General features: G+C 41.3%; 1 protein-coding gene across 2 annotated transcripts in view; it reads left to right on the forward strand.

The window, feature by feature from the left end:
• Positions 1-23,070, forward strand: part of NNT (nicotinamide nucleotide transhydrogenase) — a 405,237-nt gene that overhangs the window by 12,874 nt on the left and 369,293 nt on the right. The gene's annotated exons all lie outside the window — the stretch shown is intronic.

Consider the following 23,070-nt stretch of genomic DNA (forward strand, 5'->3'; position numbering starts at 1 on the left):
GTTTTTTTTCCCTAACGTCTGTTCTTCTCGACTTGTGCAAAAAAAGTGAGCTCTCCTTTACAGACCCTGCTGCAGTGCTATGTGGCTTCAGTGACATCTGTGGAAACTTGGCAAGTGCTATCTGGATTTACAATCAGTAGCTGCTGATTCAACTTTCCATTAGCGATCTAGATTTACCTGTTCTGCATTCCGGTTTCAATGTTAATGTCAACAAAAGGTTGTTTCAAGTGTAATTACAATTTTAAATTATTGAAGTGTGAAACGTCTGATGCGAATTCAAGGTTTATATTTTGACTTACACTTTTTTTTAACAACTTGTGCTCCATACAAGCTGCGTGTTTAAGTGAGAGCAATTAAGACGGTTCTGAAGAAGTTGTTCGTTTGTTTGGTTCCAACTTGACTAAAGGTCATTCCCTTTGTCTCTTTGAGCCGGTCTCGTCGGCTTCTGTGGACATCTTTGTTGAAGTGTCGCATATTAATTGCACGTTCTCAAAGTGAAAACATCGAAGCCTGATAAGCAAGTTAGTTAGTTGATTATTAAACAGCGCTGCACGCGGAATGCCCGTTTTGGAAGTTGCAGCTATTAGTTCGGTGTTGACAAAAGGGCAAGTGAAGGGTAAAGTGTTAGTATAAAGAATTGCTGCTAGAGCAACGCAAGTGTTACCGGTTTGTTAAGTCCGTGCTGATTGAAGTCACAGAATTGCTTTCAGGTTATTGTACTAGAGCATGTCTTAACTGTCATACTTGCGGTATTTTATTTGAATAAAAAAGTTAATTTATGTACCGGTAAAAAAGAATCTGTGTCTCAATTTTAACCGTTCATTGTCCTCATGCCTAACGCGACCTTCAGGGCACAGCAAGCATTCTTTTATTGACTCGCTGCAGCAGTCTGCCCAACATAACCACCTGAGGGGAGGTGCATAGGTGCCAGCTCTTTTACTCAGATCTGCCGAGCGGCACGTTTCCCATGTGATCGCATTTGTTTATTTTTGAGATTGCTCAAAAGCTTAGCGTGTCCTTCTACCGGGTTTTTGAGCTTTTTTTTTTTTTTTTTTTTTTTTTTTTTATTTGTATACCATCTTACTTTTCGGAAAAATTAGGGGTTGCTACTTAACGAGCTGTACACATTTGTGTAGCATTGCAAATTCACCAAGTTTCACCAATGGCAATTGACTAATGCACACTTTTACTATATAAACCGGCACTATTGGCACTGATGCCCATTTGGCCTGAATCCCCTGTTCACAAAGCTCTGTATGTGTCCACATGGTAGGACTTAACTAATGATTAAATGATCAGGGTTAGTTCTAGCTCATTCATGAAACAGCACACCCTCGTGCTGGAGATATTCTTTAGGCTTTTACACAAAAGAGGGGTGAGATCATTTACCCTGACCTTCCTTCTCCCTAAATTACCATCCACACATCAAACAGATCTGGCTACTTATAGTTGTTTCCTTCCCCATACTGAGTTATCTTTGGGAAATGCAAGTCCCTCACCGAAATGTGACAGGCTTCATCGTCTGGATTCCCACACCCTAGACCAAAATTAGTTCAAGGTGGGTTCGACATCAGTAAGTGGAAGCGAGTTGTTTTAAAAAAAATTATATTTGTAGAGTTGTCACTCCACATCCACCAGAAACAAAAAAACATAAACTGTTAAAACTACCTAGAACTGTCCTAACCGTATTTTATTATTGAATGTTCTGATAGGCTTAAAAACAAAAAAGAATGATGCCAGGAGACATTAAATACTCTACTACCTTGTGTTAATGGTCAACCTGTTTGGACTGTCATCAAATAGGCCTCAAAGGTCAGCGGTCTCCGTCAATGGTTGTTTTTTATTAGTTCATCCTACTATCCTATACTGTATTGTCAAGAATCTATAATGTCAGGAATCCCTAGATCCAAAACTCTGTCTGAAATGAAAAAATAACACAAAATGTAAGATGTTCACTCTCACATTATTGTATTCCGGAGATCATTGCTCTGCAAGGAAGACAAGACAGCAAATAGAAAAAATATATACAAATTAAAGCACAAACACATTCACAGAAACCAAACAAAAATATATACTTAACAAAAATATGTAGCATAGTTACTGGACACTCCAAAACGCTTATATGACCAGATAGGCATGGCGGACTCTATCGACCTCTTTGACACAAGTGAGAATCAACTTCACAACTCTGAATCGAACAAATCTACTCCCCAAGTAAAAGACCTTTGTTCAACTCTTAGTGTTACATCATGCCTTTGCTCTATTCATGCTAGGCATCCACTCTACAGCGTTATCTTACCCAGGAGTTGTAGGAACAGTTCCTTACCTCATGAGAATGTCGCCCTATTGCCCCACTCTGAAGAGCTCAAACTATGCATTACACAGTCTTGGCAATTGTAGCAAAGTGCCTTTTTTGAATGATTACCCCCTAACGTTCTGCCAGATACCTGATGCTAACCTGACTGAGTGTGTGCTGGGACCCTGCTAACCAGGCCTCGGCACTTCTATTCTTTCCCAAACTGTACATTTTTTCCCCACAATTTTCACACCTCTGGGCCACATGTAAGTCCCTCGTAAAGGGTACCCTTGGTACCAAGTCCTTTTTGACCTGAGAGAGCCTCTGAGGGCTGCAGCATGTAGTATGCCACCCTCCGAGATCCCGCACCTTAACACCAACACAATGGCATTGCAGACTGCGTGTTTTGGTGCAACACTGCTTGTGGCATGAGTAAGGCACCCCTCTAGCACGCCTAACAGCCCTGAGGCAGGGTCACCATACCACAGGTGAGGGCATAGCTGCATGAGTAAGAAGCTCCCACAGTGTCTGTGCCATTCACAGACATTGTAAGTGAATTAAAGCCATTTTAAGTAAATGGGCTGGGAATTTATCAACGCAAACTCCACAGCTCCATGACTGCTTTACTAAAGACTGAGAAGTTTGGTATCAAACTTCTCAGCATAATAAACCCACACTGATGCCAGTGATGGATTTATTTTAAAATGCACTCGGAGGGCATCTTAGAGATGCTCCCTGAAACTATCGAATTTGTGTGTATTGGCCAATCGGTCCTTGCCAGCCAGCCACCACCACACAGGTTTCTGACCTCATGGGGTGAGAGCCTATGTGCTCTCGGAGGTCAGAAACAAAGCCTGATCTGGGTGAAGGTGCGTCTCACTTCCCCTTAGCAGGAACAGCAATATTTGGAGGTGAGCCTCAAAGGCTCTTACCTTGTGTTGGGCCAATTTGGCAGCTCCAACTAGTGGAAATGCCCTGTTATAACTCCACTTTTTGGCAGCATTACAGACGGGAAGCTTAATTAGCAAAGTAGGAGTGTCCACCACACCCTGGCATACCCTAAGGATCGCCACGAGCTGAGGGGAAACCCTCTAGTGAAAACTCATCTTGCTTTGGAGAATTAGGCCCAACAGGGATGTGCCCCTCTCCCCAAATGGAGGGGGCGCCCAAAGGGTGTAGTCACACTAGTGGAAGTAGTCACTGGGTACTGCCCCCTGACCTCCGTAACTCCCTTAGATTTACTATTTAAGGGCTCCCCTGAACCTTGTTCCTCAGATTCGTCGACGTACGAAGAAGAACCAAAGAGGCGTGCATCAGTGGAGAAGACAACACTGACTTCCTACCAGCCTGTCTTCCTCCAGCGACCCTGCTCCAAGAAACCGGCGTGGCCCGCGGCCACCTACCCCGAATAACCCAGAGGACTCTTGCTGTCCTTAACAAAGACTCTTGTCTCCCTTGGAAACTGTATTTGTTCAGCAAGAAACTAACTGTAGTATCCTCACATGATGTTTCATTCCCAATGTTTCTTCACTCTAGCTGCTCAGCCTGTGTGTGTCTACTCTGTATGGAATGTTGGTGAGTGGACCTTCACTAGAATGCCTGGGTGACTGAATGTGGTGTGACAGTTAATGAGAGGGGCTGAGCAGCTAGCAGGCTGCTCCTGGTGGGGTTGTGAATTACCATCTACAAGACTTTTACCACCTTTAACTTACTTGTAAATAAACCTACTTGGTTTACATCATACCAGCTTAGCGTGGTTACTACACTAACTCAAGGACTTCGGACCCAGGCAGATGTGTTGCGTTCACCCCCTCGCACCCAAGCCCATGGCCGTGTCCATGTGGCCCACCGACCCAGTGAATTCTCCCGAGCAATCCTGACCTGGGAACCTGCAATGGATGACTTCTGTTGATATCCCCCTTTGATACCTGCAGCCTTAATCTGAAGAATTTCCCGCAACGGTATCTGTTGAGAGAAACCAGACTCTTAAAGACACCCTGCACCCACAGCCCCAGGCCTAGGAGTGCCCTGCCCAACCTATGGTGTCCCGGCATCCCCTGCCCCCTCTATCCAACTTACCTCTCCAGTTGTGGGATTCCTTCAATCGGCCTTCCGAACCGAGCCTTCAGCTATTTTTGCCAACTGTGGATCTCCATTGGTTTCAGCGGGCACCTCCCACCCAGACTTGTTCTTTGCACTCTGCACCCAGCCGCCTCTGTGCCGCTGGTGGTGCGTTCATTGCTAATTTTTGGATACCATTAGTCCCAGTGACCTCTGCACCTGGCCGCCCCAGTGCTGCAGTACCTACCTTGGTCCGACCCTTGCCTACTTTTTACCAAAACCCCAAGAGACTGAATCTCAAAACAGTTTACCTACCTGTAAGTTACTCAGCTGTAGTTCCTCTCAAAGAATTGCATTGGTCACTCACTGTACTGTACTAAGTTTGCTCCTACATACAATGTCTCTCCTTATACATTGACAAGCATTTCATGAACATGTGAAGTATTGTTTTATGCTATACAAACCTCTTGCCAATAATAACTTGAAAGTATTGCAATTGAAAAGTCTATTGTCATTGAGTGTGTGTTTCTGCCTTTTAGGAGTATGTACACCAAATGAATTCACACTACTTCCCGATAAGCCTAACTGCGCAGCCCACCTACCAATACATTCAGATTAAGGTATTATCTACTTTAACCTCTGCCATACCTTTGGGGACTCACTGGACTCTGCACACTACACCTCTTTGTCGTGTGGCACGTACATAGGCAGCTTCCTAAGTAATGAAGAACGATTGATTCACAATATGACACTTCAAATATATCCAGTCTTCCTTATGATGAACATCGTTTTTTAAGTATATTTTGCCATCATACATTTGCTAAAATATTGCCCAGGTGCTCCGAATAGTACGAGGTGTTTATGTAGCTATTAGCCTTCCTACTGCCCATATAGACACGTTAAACTGCCCTGTATCTCATCACAGTTAAGACACATCTTGCAAATCATTCCTATATTATGTCGAAATGTGCACTGCAATCTAAAAAGGCCCCCAGCCACTCACGCACTACGCCAAGGTATCACCTCCGCCGGATGTACCGTGGTGTTCCCTCTGGTGAAATGCTTACTTGGCTTTGTTGTGAATCATAGGTGTAACTTGCATAACAGATTACATTTCAGTAGTGAGTGCTTAACTTACTGAACCATTTTACTGTATATTGTACTGTAACCCGAGCCGCGGTATAGGTTCAGTCCATAGATGGCTGCCAAGTAAGATGTTCTGTGCGGAGTGCCCACATGTCCTAACTCCACACAAAGGATTCAGTATCCCCCCTTTATCCGTTAACCCTCACCGCCTACATTTTTCACAGTTTTTTTAAAAATTAACCTTTCTTCCTCATTCCTTCATGTCTTTCAAGCGGCCTAGACTGAATGCTCCTGTTTAATTTTTCTTTCTTCGGGCAACAATGGTAGAGAACTGACTGGAGGCGTCAGATTTATATCCTCTTTTTTTTTTTCTCCTTACACTGGATTTTCCTCACAGAATTAGGAAGATATGGTCTGTCTCACTAGGCCGTTTGCTGCTGTCTTACTCCGCTGCTTTATTTTGGACAGCCATCCTCCAGCTTCATTACAGGCTCCATGCACCAATTCCACCTCTGCCTGCTGCATGGTAAGCCACCCCCTCCCAACATCCCTGAGGCCTTCATCTCTGCTCCACCATCTATCCTGGGACAGATATTACTTCTTGAGGTGTCTGATCTACCTTTTGGGCAATTAGCTCACAAATCTTAGGCCCAGTTTTATTTCTCTTTCTCTCTCCCTTTCTCTCTCCCTTTCTCTCTCCCTTTCTCGCTCCCTTTCTCGCTCCCTTTCTCGCTCCCTTTCTCGCTCCCTTTCTCGCTCCCTTTCTCGCTCCCTTTCTCGCTCCCTTTCTCGCTCCCTTTCTCGCTCCCTTTCTCGCTCCCTTTCTCGCTCCCTTTCTCGCTCCCTTTCTCGCTCCCTTTCTCGCTCTCTTTCGCTTTCTCTCTTTCGCTTTCTCTCTTTCGCTTTCTCTCTTTCGCTTTCTCTCTTTCTCTTTCTCTCTTTCTCTTTCTCTCTTTCTCTTTCTCTCTTTCTCTTTCTCTCTCTTTATTTCTCTTTCTCTTTCTCTCTCTTTTTCTCTCTTTTTCTCTCTTTCTCTCTCTTTCTCTCTCTTTCTCTCTCTTTCTCTCTCTTTCTCTCTCTCTTTCTCTCTCTCTTTCTCTCTCTTTCTCTCTCTTTCTCTCTCTCTTTCTCTCTCTTTTTCTCTCTCTTTTTCTCTCTTTCTCTCTCTTTCTCTCTCTCTTTCTCTCTCTCTTTTTCTTTCTCTCTCTTTTTCTCTCTCTCTCTTTTTCTCTCTTTTTCTTTTTTTCGCTTTCTCTCTCTTTCTCTCTCTTTCTCTCTCTTTCTCTCTCTCTTTAAGCCTCCGATGTTCTTGGCTTTTCATGTAATTTTCTACTCCGGTGCTCGCTTTGTTGTGTAGTTACTATAAATCTATTTAGAATCTGCGCATTTAGACAACCTAAACTGTGGGATTGGTGTCTAGACTGATTCCAGACACCCCTAATGCATGTGTTTGCCTGTATACCAGCTAGCTCACTGTGCCACTATGAACTCCTCTTAACAGGAGAAAATAGTTTTGGGCAACTATCGAACGTGACTACCCTGATCCCTCAAGGATTCTGGAAACAGTACATTTTGCTCAGTCACTCGTGCTTACTTTGTCTCGGGAGTGATACACCGAAAAAACGATGGAGGACGTTTTCAATAAGGCTTTATTGAACGAGTGTCATTCTAACGTAAAATACGTGTGCTGCTACAACCATATGACAGAAACAGATGTATACTGGTATAAGCACCAAGAGAGTAAATTGATGGTAACATTTTACCATAATGCTAAACCAATAGATATATGCTGGCATATAAATACAAGACCAGAATAATGTGTACCCCTATGATGCAAATCCTAACTAGATGTACCTACGTATACCTAGCATGTATGTGGATGTATAACCCGGAATCCCCTTAGGATGGAACCTTCCCCATTACTTGATGTGGTAGAGAGAAGGATCCTGGCTTGGTCTCGAGATGGACATCCCGCAAATTATGTCAGCCAACTGATTGCTGTAGTGTCTGCATGCAGGATTCTCAGCATCTCGCATCAGTGTGTCTGCATGGAATTCTTTTTCCTCTGCCTGCCCCAGCACAGAGATGGTACTTATATCCCCAAAAGGTACCCGCACGGGGTTCTACCTTGTTGTGCCATCTTGACCGAGGATGACAATATTGATGAACCTTATGCATAGTTATTATGCAGAAGATGGTAATCCTGCTGTGAATCTGAGAATCCTCATGCATAATAAAGGAGGCTAGTTTTCGGAGAAAACCACATGACATTTATGCACTCCTAATTTAGGTAAAATGTCAGCACCAAACCGGTTATGTACTAGAATGGCAGGATAAATGTAGGTGAAAGGCTGGGAGACTATCCAGGACTATATTGGGGTACATTGTGAATCATAACAGTTTGAGAGTTTCTTCAGATGGCCATGTACTGGACTGTCCTAGTCTTGCTGATGGGGATACTGCAGGCAGGTGTTGTATGTTTGCATGCTTGCCAGTGGTGGTCAGACTTGGAGCCCCCACCAGATAATGTGGAATTCATTTTGTGGCACCCATTTTTGTCGGGGTCCAGGACTATCACCAGTTTTATGTTGGTGGATCCCCAGGTCGGGCATTCTTCGTGATGAGGGTTGGTGAAGGTGGAGTTTGTGACCAGCCATACAGGCAGGGTATGGGAATGGTGAGGGACATTACAATGACAAACCTGTTCTCTAGTGAACTCCTAGTGTCAGGACGAGGAGGAATCTGCTGTCACTGGAGTCTGAGAGTGGGAACTCTATAGAGAGTACATAGAGAATGACTCGGTATGAAAGGTGGGGTGGTTGTTCCAGGGGTGGTGTCCTCAGTTGTGGGATAAGAGTCTAAAAGATGTTGTTTACTGCCAACACTCTGAAATTTGCCTGGATAATTTCCTGATTTCTTTTTTTTTCAAAACAAATTTTATTGAGCGATTGCGCATATGGTGCAGCTCTCCACACTCAGGAGAAAACTACAAACAAATCAACAGCATCAAATTATTGGCAATCTATACACCTTTTGGCTTCCCTCCCTGTCCCCAACCTCCTCCTCTACCAACTCCCCCGGATCCCTCCCTAGCCCACTGCACAATACCGTCTCATTCTCAGTTTCACATACAGAACCATGTATACAGTTCCTCCATTTTGGCCCCCTATTCTATCTCCAAGCTATCTTCACGTTCTGCCGGTGGTTCTAACCATAGACTTCTATATTCCGCCCACCTCTTCCATATAATTTCCTGACTACTGAGGCAAACATCTTCTCCTCTTGAGTAAAAATATTATCTTTGCTCCAACATAAGTTGATGGAGCCACTCATCGGTAGTGTCACACCAAGGGCCAATAACCTAAATTCCCACGACTTCTGCAGAAGCAAAGATCTTCCACCATTTCTTCCTGTGGTTAATCCTTAGTATCAGAAGAGCTGACTAACACTGAGTCACCTTGGTGGGAAAGCGCATTGAGAAAGAGAGTGAACAATGCATTCTTGTGTACATGGTTTTCCAGTGGAAAGAATAATGGGTTGTATTGATCAGTGGTAAGGTGCACTTCTGCCCGGATAGGTTCTCTGTGAGAAAAGACCACAATCGCTTTAGGAAACCATACATGAATGCTTTACAGTCCACTTGAACAAGATTTTCTTGCCACCTCTCCCTTCAGGTATTTGCAGTTTAGCTCCACAATCTCTAAGCCCACTTTCAGAGGTCAGAATTACATTTACCCTTCTACTCTCCTTAACGTGAAATTTAGACTGGGGCGATTAACTTCTCTTTTTCCAAAAAGATGTAGCGTATTTTTTTATTTAATTGCGATTCCGCTTGAAAATACCAAAGAACAATCACAGAAGCAAATTGAAGTCTATCTAAATGGGGGTTCGTTTTTTTTCTCTTTTTCTTCTGCTAACTATCTCATTGAAATTCAGAATTTAAGGTGGTCTTCGGAGGAACCAAAAAGGAGAGGCGCTAGTGCACTAACCTGCGGTTCATATAATGGACAGAAGTAGCTGGAGCTTTAGGAAGCGGTGAGAGAATGATAGTCTCTCACTGGCTGCGCTGGCTGAACATCCTAGGTCCAGAGTTCAAGGTCTTAGAAAGTCTATCAGTGGGACCAAGATCTGTTGCAAGACCCCAGCTTCCAGACAGCTGTGTCCAGGTTGCTCTTGATGTAGGCCACAGAGCACAGAACCCATAGCGTTACTGGTGGGAGACACAGCTGTGTCTGCAGACAGATTAACAGCACCTTAAGTCACAAAGGGCACCTCTGAACTCCGCTTGCAAGTACTTGTTTGCTATATGTGTTTTTCTCCAATAGGATAACATTGTAACGTACAAGGGGGAGGCATCAAAAACTGTTCTAGCTATTTCTTTCCATTTCCTTTCAAAATTGATATCTCCGCTTGTACTAATGTTTTTCTAAAGATCTTGCTGTCTTAATTCTTTTATAAAAATCTGCTAATTTAAAAAAAGTGTTTGACTTTCTTAGAGTATGTGAACCCTTTATTGACTGTGTTCATCAAATGCTTATCAATCCCCTCTAAGCTGAAGCTGCACAACCATACTACCACAAATATAGCACTTGGGATTATTAAAGTAAGCCCTATACAACACATGAGGGTTGCATGCACTTTCTACCTGGTGTGCCCTTACATTGGCATTGCTACATTAAAAGCCAGCTTCCTACACCCCTTTAAGCATTTCCAGTGCAAATTCCTTCCCAAAATCCACTTGCAGTTAGAGTATTGTTTGTGGTGAAATTATTCCTCATTTTAGATTTTGGTATTGTTTCTCTTGAACACCTTGTGATGACGAGCAGTCACTTTAAAAGTCCTGATGTTGTAGAGTTAGAGTTGGTGGGTTTATTCATGCAGAATTAAAAAAGTTGAGTGGAAGATGATGGCAGTTAGATCACACTACATTGCCTGAGCAACATCTACACCTTGCCTTGGTAGAACCAGTAGTCCCTACTCAGGCTGCTTTTTTCCTCCTTTATGCATACTTAAGGGTTGAGTACACCTCTTAGTTGAGACAATTGATAGTGATATTCAGACACTGAGACGTGCATCCATTAATTCAGACTTTCTTACTTGTTAATTTCTTAAAGTGATGAAGAACTTCACCTTAGGTTCCAAAAAGAGCTTTTTCTCTAATGTGTTGGCTGAAAATTCATCCTCTAAACCTCTCTTTGGACCTGACTGTTATTTTTAGGTCAGGACAATGAGGGAGTAAAAATAATTACTTTCGGTTTATGGCAAAAGGTATCTGTGAATACTCAAGATGTTTAAGACGAATGCTGCCGCTCATACACTCCACCCCAGAACAGTCACAAATTGCTGGTCTCTGGAAGTTGAAATGGTCCGCTTATTCATCATCTTCATGAGAAACAAGTCAAAGCCCCATCTGAGTTTCCACATTACCAGCATGTTCCCGTTGGTTGCTATTTCCACTTCTAAGGCCCTGCAGAATGGGAGGAACATATTTTTGGTGTCTAACAGCACAGTACACAAGTGTTTTGGACAAAAAATAGCAGATTAAATGGTTGTTTGCTTTCAGGAGTATTTTAATCATTGGCCATTAAAAAAAGATGTTCAGAGTAAGATACCTTTCGTTTGGCAATGATCCAATTTGTTACATCGTATTCTAAGCAAAAAAACGTTCCTAGTCCGTGTTTCCCTCCGTGCATCACTTTAACCTAAATCTCCCTACTGCTCTTGGGCTTCTTTGAACTTTCTTTTTGCTTTAAGACCTAAAAGGTTAAGAGCATTACAAAAAGAAACAAGCATTTACAATGCAACGGTTTCGCCCTTGGAAAAGTTTGAGCTATTGGCATTGTGAATGACAAACTTTTTATTTATGTGTTGGTTTTGAAAACAGATAAATAAATGGCATTGTCATTTACAATGGCAATAGCTTAATCTCTCGCAAATGCGATTTCAACGTTCCAAGCACATCAGCCAGCGTAGTGAGGCCAAGCTGTGATAGAAGACTGTCCCGGGAAATATGGACCCCTCAGGACTAAAGGCCTGCAATATTAACTGGACTCTTCCCAGGAGCGACTCGGAAAATAGTTGTTCTTGTTGAAAGAGATAACAACTACAGCACTAATACACTGAAAAGTGGTCACCATGGAGAGAAAGCAGACAGAAAAAGTGGTAAACAGAGATTAAGCACCGCACCGAGTCTTGTCCAAAGACACCGCTTGTTTTTTTCCTTTCATTTTTTAAAAAAAAAAGTGAATTTATTATCCATGCTTTCTTTTACAAAGTAGAACCAGTCAAACTGACTTCGGTTTGCGATCCAAAGTAATATTTGCGATAATGTCACTTTCTTCGGACTCCGTCCCAGTTCGTTGCCGCAGAAAGGACGATTACGACTTCAGTTTACGGAATGTCGGTGACACCAGCCTGCAATCGAAATACTGGCTTGACGCTTGCTTTGAGAAGATACTGATAAGACCGACAGATGTTCAGCTTTCTTGGACGCAGGATGTAGGTTTCACAAGAAGCACTGATCATCGACCCTCCCGCCCGTCCATACTCAAAATCTCAAAGATCTCCAGGGAAACATACATAATTCACTTGTTAAACCCAAACCTTTGTACATGAACGGATGAAATGCATCACAGGGTAGAGAGAATACGCAATTTAAAAGAACGCTGAAAAAAAACAAGCACTGATTTATCTGCAGTAGCGTTTTGGAAAGGAAGTGATAAGGCGTAAAGAATAAGTGTTTCTACTATGGTCACTGTCCCGCACGGACTAAAGATACGATAAGCAGACACGGAAACACACAGATAAACCTTTTTCCTCTCCCGACTTAACGGGTCGCATGGTTATACAGCGACACAAGCCCATTTTCATGACCAACATTTCTGGGAAAAAACTGACGTTACAGATAATATAAATAACTTGATATCTAAAATAAATAAAACGATCAAATGGCCAAATCTCTTGTGCCCCTCCTCAGGACTTTCTGGTCAACAGAAATCCTCACATATTGGCCTGCAAGGGTTTCATGTGTCAATCTTACAAACTTCTTAAGTGAGGGAGTAAATCAGATACATTTATGTACATCTTCCTCCCTCTCCAGAAGTAATCCGGCTGCCCACGAAGCCCAAAGGACCAGAAACATTCGGAATTAACTGACCAAACTTTCTGGAAACTAACCGACAAAGCAGAAAAAACACAGATTTATGCAGCTGGATTTCATTGCACTAAAGCTATTCATTTATTGCCCTCATCAGTCTTACACACCTCGGCACCCGCTGGTCAAGCAGTCACAATAGCCCTAGGCTTATCCTGCCACCCACCAATCACAGAACAGTGTGCTACAATAACACAGCCTACAAGGTATGCAGGGGTAGGAGGACAATGAGAAGGCCTGCAGCCGGGACACCTACACACGCGTGAACAGGAAGAAGCCGCAAGTACTCCTTGGGGGCTCAGGAATCCAAACGGAAACAGGGGATGCGGTAGGGTGCCACTTACCGGCAGGGTACTTGTTTAGAGCAGGGCAGGCAGCAGTAGCACTTCCACCGTCTCCTCCCCGATCCACTCACTAAACCATCCAGCCTGCAGCCGCCAGAGCTGCAGCTGCAGTCTGTAAGGAAGTCGCTGATTCGTGCGCTTCAGGCCTGTTAGCATTGGCCGCTGAGCAGCCCATTCTGATTGGCTTTGGCTCTATTCCTTTGCGTTTGGTTTTGTAATTACTTAGCTTTCTATTTCAATATCTTAAACCCAGACGGGCGCACCGAAAATGTGCGACTATTTCCTATAAATATAAACATTGCTTACTGGTGTGATAACGTTAGTCATTTTGTTCGTGGTAAATACATACCTGTTAACTTTGCTTACATTTGCCGCGGTCGTTCAGTTTTCCACAATATTTACGAAAACTGTTATTGTGTCAGTTTCTCCCATCATCATACGACAAATAAGCAGAAAAGACCCACAATAAACAGCGCATTTAAATGTCCATCAGTGGATCTGACTGTCCAGCTGTTTCTAACTACCTTCTAATAATGGTTTTAGCAAAGTTTGTCATGACACATTACTTATGCAAAGTTTTTGAAGTCACAGGTTTTTTTTGGCTAGCTTCACTAAGGTGCTGTAATTGGATTTATCAGGACACAAGTCGTATAAACAAGCGGCAATCTCCCGATTTTTGAAGCCACAAATTGCAGAGGCAGTCAGGTCCCGGGCCGGCCAGCCAATCACAGCGCGGCCCGGGAATGACGTCACGGGGGTGTCCCGGGCCGGCAGCCAATCGCAGCGCGGCCCGGGACAAAGGGGCGGGGCTTAAAAAAAGCACCAGAAACGCCCCCGAATCGCGTTTTCAAGAGAGAGCGCGATTGACAGCCTCTGTCTCCCAATGGCTAGCCTCCATTTATGGAGCTAGCCAATGAGAGGCAGAGGCGGGGCCGACATCCCTACTGTAGACAATAGTTTTCGATCTGGGAGGGGCTTCGCCCCTCGCCAGGTCGAAACCTAAAAAGTGACAAAAAGTAGTCTCCTGTCCGTTATTTCAAAAGCAGTACATAGTTATTTAGCATTACTCAAAATTCACCAAATAAATTATCTGTCACCTGATGCTGGGATATCTCCTGAGGCCATAAGCCTTTCAATGGGGTGGGGTTTTGTACTCCTAAGTAATCGAAGTAATTTCAAATGCTTGACTTTCTTGCAGTCGAGATGATGTCCTAGTCGCATTTCCAGCCTTTTTTCCACAGGCTCCAAGTGACTACTTCCACATGACACCCTGTAAGCCTCAACACAGTACTGTGGTACATGGGATTGCATTTCTATTCAAAGACCAAGTTTCTGGGTACGGTCTAACTATTGTTATTAGCTTTGTTTCCCCAATGTCTTTCCATATCTCCTGGAGACCCTTTCATTTTGAATTGAATTAATGTTTTCAATCCTGTCAGACTACTGCCTCTGACCCTGAGCCCTGTTGGCCATGTGCTTGTTTGTTTGTAAAAGCTTAGGAATTACTCTAATGCAGATGCTTCTACCCTCTAATTGGGTCAAGATTCTCAAAATCCATCTATTTCTCTTATGAACCGAAAGGGGGACTCTGAATTCGGGGCCTTTCCCTACAAGAACTTTAAGCATTTAAGTATTTAGATAAGGTTTCTTCTTGAGGCCAATGCTCCCTGTTCTCAGCAGGGTAAGAATGTGAAGCAGAAGTCTGTATGTTTGTTACAGCAGCATTTGCAATCCACTTTAGGGAGCACTCAAGCACAGAATCCTACAAAAATGAGACTTTTTTTTAAATTTGAAGACTTGGTGTGAACTAACCCAGAAAGTGTACTTCAGCAGCAGTAAACTCAACTACTTTAGGGTGGAATCCAAAAGGTCTGTTTTGCTAAATTATGTAGTGCCATAGCTGATTTTGGTTCTGGTGCACATTTAAGTTTATCTTTAATTCAAATTGATCGTATTTCTTGAGCAATCAAGGTACATGTGGCTTTATCTGAGTCCAGGTTTGGGTGATTGACCTAAAGGTGACTTTTGTGGGCATCGATTTTACTTACCTTGTTTGAACCTTACCCTCCTTCGTTGCTTGCTCTTTCTCATATTTTGCAACTGTGTCCTGCTAGCACATATGAAAGCTGCTATGCTCCTGTGATATCCATACTGTTACTGCTGACATGAACTTCTCCACTTCACCCCTGCGTGGAACTTCACCCATTATCTCCTACTGTCAGTAATCCAGTGCAGAAAGTACAAATACAGGAAAAAGAGAGGTCCGAGAGAGAGAATCAATTCATTTACTTTATTTCCCAGCTGCCGGTCAGTTCCTCGGTCCATGTCGAGTACTTTGCCTCCCTGTCTTAATATTTTCTCCATATTTTAAGCATGCCTTCAAACCAGACCATGGAGAGGTAGCGAAGGAGGTACACTGCAGGGAACAATGGTGTCTTACTTTGAGCCGCTCCCATATCTCATCTGTGTGCCTGCATTCTAAGCATTGCTGAGCCATATAGCAGTCCATGGCAGAGGCATGCAAACCATGGTAGATCTGATGAAGTAAGGTTGAGTACATTGTGTAGCATGTCAATAAGGTGTTAGGAATCATTAGGGTATAGAAAAGTCAAATACTGTGTCCATGTTCATTTGAACCAAAATGACCTGAAGATAAACTAAAACATAAAAGCTACCAGCCAAATGGAATGCGAACAGTACCTGCAAATCCTCAAATATGGGAGAGAGAGAAACTACTAAATAGTTCAGGTTTATTAGAACTACTGAAATGAACATTTAAGATAATTCGGTAGATCAGCGCTGTATAGCAAACTACTTGGATTTCAAAGGTAACCAGATGTATGTAGGGATATATCTAAGAATGTGTTAATATTACTATCATTCTAGTAATTTCTGATCATAGAAACCCTGAGAATTTTTATGGCGATTGTAATTTTAAGCAACATATTAATGAATGTATCGTGATTGGTCGTAAACAATCCAAAAGCCCTAAGTTTTAGACAAATTGCTAATAAAGTAAAAGGGGAGACAGTAAAGTAGTTTTTGAGGTCCCACAAACGGCTTCAGCTAAGAATGAAAGACCATTGAAGACTGGAGTCCTAAATGAATTTATCAGTGTTGTATATCTCAGAGAGGCAGTTGCTTGAAAAACATAAATCCTCTTTTGTGTGGCTAACACCTCCCTGCTTCAGTTAGCCCGCATGCAAACAGATGTTTGGTTTGGCTACTTTAATCTTTGAAAAGTTATTTTTCAATGCAGTTGAGTTCTGTGGGCCATTGAAGGGAGTTATGTGCATCAAAACCTTGTGTTTTTCGATTAGTAGAGTGACGTGAAATGGGGTTCAATCTTTCTTTGGTTGTTTAGAGAGATCTGCCAAGCACCTCTGTGCTGCCTACAGCAGCATGGTATTTAACCCCACTGTTTAGATATCTTAACTGTTGATCCTACAAAAATACTGCTTGTCCGTCCGTGGCCTTAAAGCAGCTTTTTTGATCTTAGATGCTTGGGCACTTTGGACATTGATTTACTCTGTACGTTTAACATAATTTGTAGACTTGAAAGACGTTGTTTGATTTTTTGTAACCCACTAGCTATAAATGTATTTATTATTTAAGAAAGTGGGAGATTAGTTTTATGAAGCCGTTTTATATAACTAGGTACCAAGCAAACTGTAGGTTCACGCCATCCTCCTTTCAGTACAGTGCAGAAACTACCTAATATGATTTAGAATCCCTACATTGCAGTGATGTGCGACATTCTATGGAAAATGCAGGAGTAAGACTGTACTTAATAGGAAGTTACTGCAACAACTTCTTTGTTTAGGAATCCAAATGTGCTGCTGCTCCTGCTGCAACATACATTGTAGTTTAAGTAAGTAACTATCCTTTATTGTTTGATTAATTAAAATCTTACAATAAAACAAATTCATACAATAATCCATTATATACAATTTATAAAACAACAAATCTTTAAAATTCTATACTTTAAAAAAAAAAAAAACTATATTATATTTATGAACAATACACAGCTGTCTGCCTACAACCCAACGGGCCGGCCGCCATGACATTTAAGCAGCATAACATCTCACAGTGGGGCTACCACCTAGTATGCGGATGAAGCGACCCGCAGTATTTGCATGTGCATATCGTAAAGTCAAAAGACAAGCATAGTAGGTTTTAGTTTTAACTTTTTGATGAATTGAACGTACAACAAAAAAAAAACACAGACACATGGCGAAAGTCAATTGCAGGGATACAAGAGTAGAGGGCAAAAAATCCGATTATCATACAATAATGAAGCACGTGTCTCGGGATTCTATACATCTTTTAAATGAAATGTTTACGATAACTCATTACAATGAAGACTTACACAATATAATAGTTATTAGAACATTGGAATGTTGGGAGCTCCATTGAAAACAATGGAGTGCTCTGGGCTCATAATGGCTGATATAAGCCTGGAGCTCCAACATTCCTATGTTTCTTTGTTCACAGCTCTGGCTGTGAACAAAGGCTTCAGGGAACCAGAGGGGATTCCAATCCCCTCACGCTCCCAAAAGGCTTTGTTTTTTTTGTTAGAACATTATGTCCTTTAGTTACAATGTTCTAATAACCTTATAGCCCTTCGTAGATGGGCTATACCGCTATTAAAGTCCCTCTCCCTTGTTAAAGGCCCTCGCCTTCGGCTCGGGGCCTTTAACGCTGGAGAGGGCCTTTAATAGCCGGTATAGACCTCTACGGCGGGCTAGAAGGCTATATTAGTTTCCTGTTTTATGCTCATCTAATTTTTTCCATAAAATTTTTACCAAGCCGAATTCAGGAGTATATCGTCTGAAGAAAAGCATAGTATCAATACCAGTCTACATGTTCTTACCCCTCTTTCATTAAATAGTCTCTTTAGTATAGTTACTTTCATTTTTCAATTCAGGACAGAGACACAGTAGGTGAATAATGTTTTCCTCCCCAGATTTACACAGCCTACATAGTGTGTCCTTTTCGATTTTTCCAAGGTGGTAAATGGCATAACCCCGGCAATACACCAAATCTTGCTTTAATAAAAATGTTTATTTTTCAGCGACCATGGCGTATCCAAGTATTGCTGTACCATCTTTTTTGAGAAACCATTTATTATGGTCCATGCATGTTTTCTTTTTACAAAAGTGTCGTCTCTTATCAATGAGAAGTCATCTGTTCTTTTATTAATAATTTTCTTGAATGATTCCTGAGTTATGGTAGTATCCCAAATCGACATAACCTCAAATTCTTCCAATGCGGCGTCCAGATATTTCCAGGTAGTTGATTTACTAATTCCACCAATTTCTTTCCAAAGTAACTGGGATATTAGATTGTCCTGGTCGTTTTTTTATTCTGTTCCAGACTTTAATTTAGACCGAATTCCAGCCTAACTTGTGCTTGTGATGCATTATTAGACAGTTGAAAAAGGGTTTTAAAGGTTTTTGAAATAGCATTGTTGATAATACCTGCGTCTTTTCCATTTAAGGCTTAGCTGCCGTATGATAGAGACGGTAGCAATTTAGCGAATATCACCTTTAGGAAAGGGCGATAAGTTAGGTCACTAATTGATTTTTGGATAGTCCTAAATGCAGCTGTCAAAGCATTTATTTGCTTTCCTATTGATATCCAGTTTCTGAGGGCGAAAATTTCCATTATCGTTATATGTCACCCAAATATCTATAGGTTTCTACTTGTTCTGATTGCAGCTTTCCCAGAAACCATTTGGATTTGTTTGTCTTAAGTTTTTTGTAATCACCATAACTTTAGATTTTGTTTCATTTATTACCATCCTGTTTTCTTTTAAATACTCGAATATTCGCACAACATACGTTCTTCTGCCATTACACATGCATTCTAAGCAGAACTCAGGAGGGCTATTGAATGCAGAAATAGATCTCGAGCAATAAACCCATAATACACGACTCCACATTTCTGCTTCCCCAGCCACTGAACATCATCTCCCCAAAAAACTACCCATCGGTTTTATACAACTATAAATGAAGATAATAGACAATTCAGCAGTGTAGAAATGAAAATCCAAAGGGAACACCATAAGTACAATGTGAACATATTAGTGGAATATGGAATTGCTCACAAATAGTCATCCATTCAACTAGTTTTAACCATAGTTCTACCAAATCTTTCTTCTTTAACTACTTGCTCATCACTTGCACACAGCATTTCTGTCCCTGCAACCAGATTTTACCCTGCCATATTATCCTCACTCCGGGCTTTTCTAGTGTCTTCCTTATCCATCCAACCAAAATCACCACCGCTTTGGTCAGTGTTGATTAGTACTTCACTGCCATACTTGCATTTCAATTAATGACCAACATGCCAGGCTTTTGAATGACACAATGTGTTTCCACAAGCAATGCTGAGGAGAACTTGCTCTCCCATCACTTCACCAGGGCACCTTACATGTCCATGACCAAATCGCTTACCGCCAGATTCACTTTTTGGGTCTGTATACTTTATCATACCTCATTTTGTGTGCGACTTGGACTCAAGTAATTCTCTTTTTGATTTCCTTCTGCAAATTTAACAATCCTTGACATTTACATTTACTCAAGATTATCCTTTCCGACGTGTGTCCTAACCTTCATCAACATAATGCGGCTATGACTTGTACTTTCAGAAGATGTGAGTCTGTAAGCCAACAGCATGCACATAATTTGTGATGTATTATGTGAGGTTAGAAGCAGTGCATTGCGGGAGGGCGAGTTCTAGTTAGCTCAGCTAACTATATATGCTGATTTTTCTCTGGCTTTTCCTTACTGTAATGTCCCATGTAACCTAGTTTTTTCCAGTGAATTGGTAAGGTTTTCAAATTCTATTTCCTAACTATAACGTCCATGCAACCTATGTTTTTTTTTCAATTGAATTTTTAAGTATTTATATTGTATTTTCTGCCTAAAATGGTTCAATAAGAGGCATTTTTAGAAGATTGTATTTTTTTCAGTGGATTAATAAGAATTCATTTTTATATTCCCCGCGGAAGACTCCTGAAAATGGAAAAACAAAAGCAGACATTCAATGACCACCAACACATCCAAAAATGTTTAAAAAAATCAGTTTGGGACATTACCGTACACATATTACTAAATACATAATTCTGTAAGAACACATTTAAACTCATGTTTTTGTACAGTTTTTTAATTTAAACCCATCTTTCAGACCTTTTTTCCATTTTTGTGGTTAATCAGGACGTCGCAAAAGCATTAACGGCGACGATCGTGCCTTTTCTATAAAGTGTAAAACACATATATCCACACATACTGCAATATTTTACACACTATTGGTTTCTTACAGTATTCTCTAAAGTCCTGTTCTAGTAGAGTTTCTATAAAAACTATCCCATAAACCTATTTTATCTTTTTGCGGTGACTCCGGAGACTGCAATGACATCTGTAATCGTGATCCCTGTGGACACATCGTGAAAACGGAAAACAAAAGTAGATATTCAATGACCACCAACACGTACAAAAATATTCAAAAAATAAATAAATCCCTTCTGAACATTTCACTACAAATATTACTATGTACGTACACCTTTCAAAGCATATTTATCTACAATTTTTTTTTTTTAAACCCATCTTTCAGACCTATTTTCCTTTTTAGTGGTTATTCGGGAAGTCTGCACTTTGGGACTACGGGACGTCGCCCTTAACTGCGACGATCGCACCTTTCCCATACAGTGAAAACACAAATATGCACGCACATTACAGTATTTTTACACTCTAAGGGTTTATTACTTTACACTTAAAGCTCATGTTTTTCTAGTGTTCTTCTAGAACAACCATCTCTAAAACCTATTTTCCATTTTCGCTGTGAGAATGATGACGTTGGTTGACGCAAACCCAGAGGTTACGTCACCAATGAGGTAAGCAAAAGCAGGAATTCAATTGCCACCACCACATTGAAAAATAACTATATAATAAATTCTAACCATCACAGTAGATAGCTCACTATATAAATAACTTTATCAAAACATTTATCAATATCTCTAAAACAAGGCGTATTATTGATCTACCTATATATTGTTTATATTTTCACCAATATCCGCGACAACGTTGATGGTCAATGGTACATGGGGAGGGGGGGCGAGCGGCTTGAGATCGCAACAGCGCCGCGAATATCGTGCACGATTGAAACAAAATCGATTTTGGGGACACAACTTTTATCACTAACACCCCCGTTACTCAAACATAGGGTTAGAGTACTACTCTGACCCCTTATGTTAGCTTTTTCAGAAATTTTCAGCCAAGGTAACCGTTCCCGATTAGAGAAAATGACGGCCGCAACTTTCTGTTCAGATTGCGCCTAGCCAATCGGAGCATTCCCGTTGGCACTTGTATTTGTGATTCCTCCCAAAATCACTGCGAAATATCTGCTGGCAGAGATATCATTATAATTTAAAACTTACATTTCCTAAACTACTGAATGGATTTACACCAAATAAGCAAAAGGCACTTCTTTGAACGGTCATCTAAATTTGGTGTGAGTCCGTTTAGCGGTTCGGGCTGCAGGTGTATCTAAAGGTTCCTATAGGAATTCATATTACAACGGAACCTTATTTCGTGCCCCAAATTCTTGGTCCATACTGCAGAGATCACCCCCAAACTTTCCATAACAATGGAACCCACCTTGACACTTTTTTTGGAAAATTTCATGAAGATTGGTCAAACAACACCATAGTTATAACAACAAAGTCAAAAATTATATATATATATATATATATATATATATATATATATATATATATATAATTATATATATATATAATTATATTATATTCCCATCTACTCTGGGCCACCACTACAAGTCCTTGCTGCGACACTTCGTTTTGTTGCTTGACACTCTTGAGACCAAGCAAATTTACATTCATGCTCCAACATTTGCTATATAGGCTATATTTTGTCAGGAAAGTAATTTACAGATTTTAAACAAAATACCACACAATCTTTGTGGTTCGAGGAAGGAGTTTCCTTGATTCCCTAAACCAGTTTTTTTTTTTCTTTCTGATCCCTGCATAACTGAATTCATGCAAGTATGTGATGCTGTCCTAGCAAATACCACTTTCAGAATTCTATCATCAACTCCTTCTCCAGCAACTGCAAGGATTCTCTCTGCTTGCAATGTTGTCTCAATGAAAAGAATGTAAGAATCTAGAAAACTAGCATTCTCTATTCCTGTAAACGTATGGTATATAAGCCTGTTGCTGATTCTAACCCAAAAAGGACCCTAAAAAAGAACCCTGTAAAATACGGAAATACCGAAAGTGTAAAAAAACATGGTCTCTGAAAATCCAGATACAAAGGGATATGATAGTAAGCAGCGGTTAAATCAGTAGTAGAAAACAAACACATACCCTTGTTCATTGATAAAAGTTCACTAATCCTTGGCAGAGAAAGCTTACCAACAAGAATTTACTTATTGAGCTTTCTCAGTTAGATAAACCATCTTATCCAGCTGTTGGCCCTGCGTTACTACTAAAGGCGCCCCCCCAATCGGAGAATGCTATTTGCTCCATCATGCCACCATCCTCCAGTTTCCTTAACTACTGTTTGACGTCCTTCAATATTCCCCTGGGAATGCTCCTTACTTTATGAATACAAGGCTGGATTTCCTCCTTCACTATAATCCATGCTTGAACCCATCTGGTTTCCCAATATTTACAGAAATAAAACATGGTAAATTCACCTAGCCTATCCCATCCAATTCGCTCCCATTCACCCTATACCAAAACTGAGACAGACTTTGGTCGTAGTTATCGTCCCCACATCACCTTGATTCCAGCAGCTCAACCGCAGTGGCCCTTTAAAAAAAAAAAAAAAAAAAAAAAAAAAGTTGCCTGAATCTTAGCATCTCTTATGTATTTGCCTGTAAAACTGACCAAATATCTGCAGTTTCTATCCCCAACCCCCTCCCCACCCCCTACTTGTCAACATAAAGGTTTCTCACCTCACCCTTGTTTATTTGGTAAGCAGAACTGTAGTACGCTACGATGTTCACCTTAACTCCTCATAAAATAATTTCACAAATTCGATTTTTCCTAATGAGACCAGCCTTAAAAGAGACCAGCCTTAAAACCTCCTCCACACTTAACACAAGTG

The sequence above is a fragment of the Lissotriton vulgaris genome, chromosome 3_1, assembly GCF_964263255.1.
Source record: "Lissotriton vulgaris chromosome 3_1, aLisVul1.2, whole genome shotgun sequence".
Classification (NCBI taxonomy): domain Eukaryota; kingdom Metazoa; phylum Chordata; class Amphibia; order Caudata; family Salamandridae; genus Lissotriton; species Lissotriton vulgaris.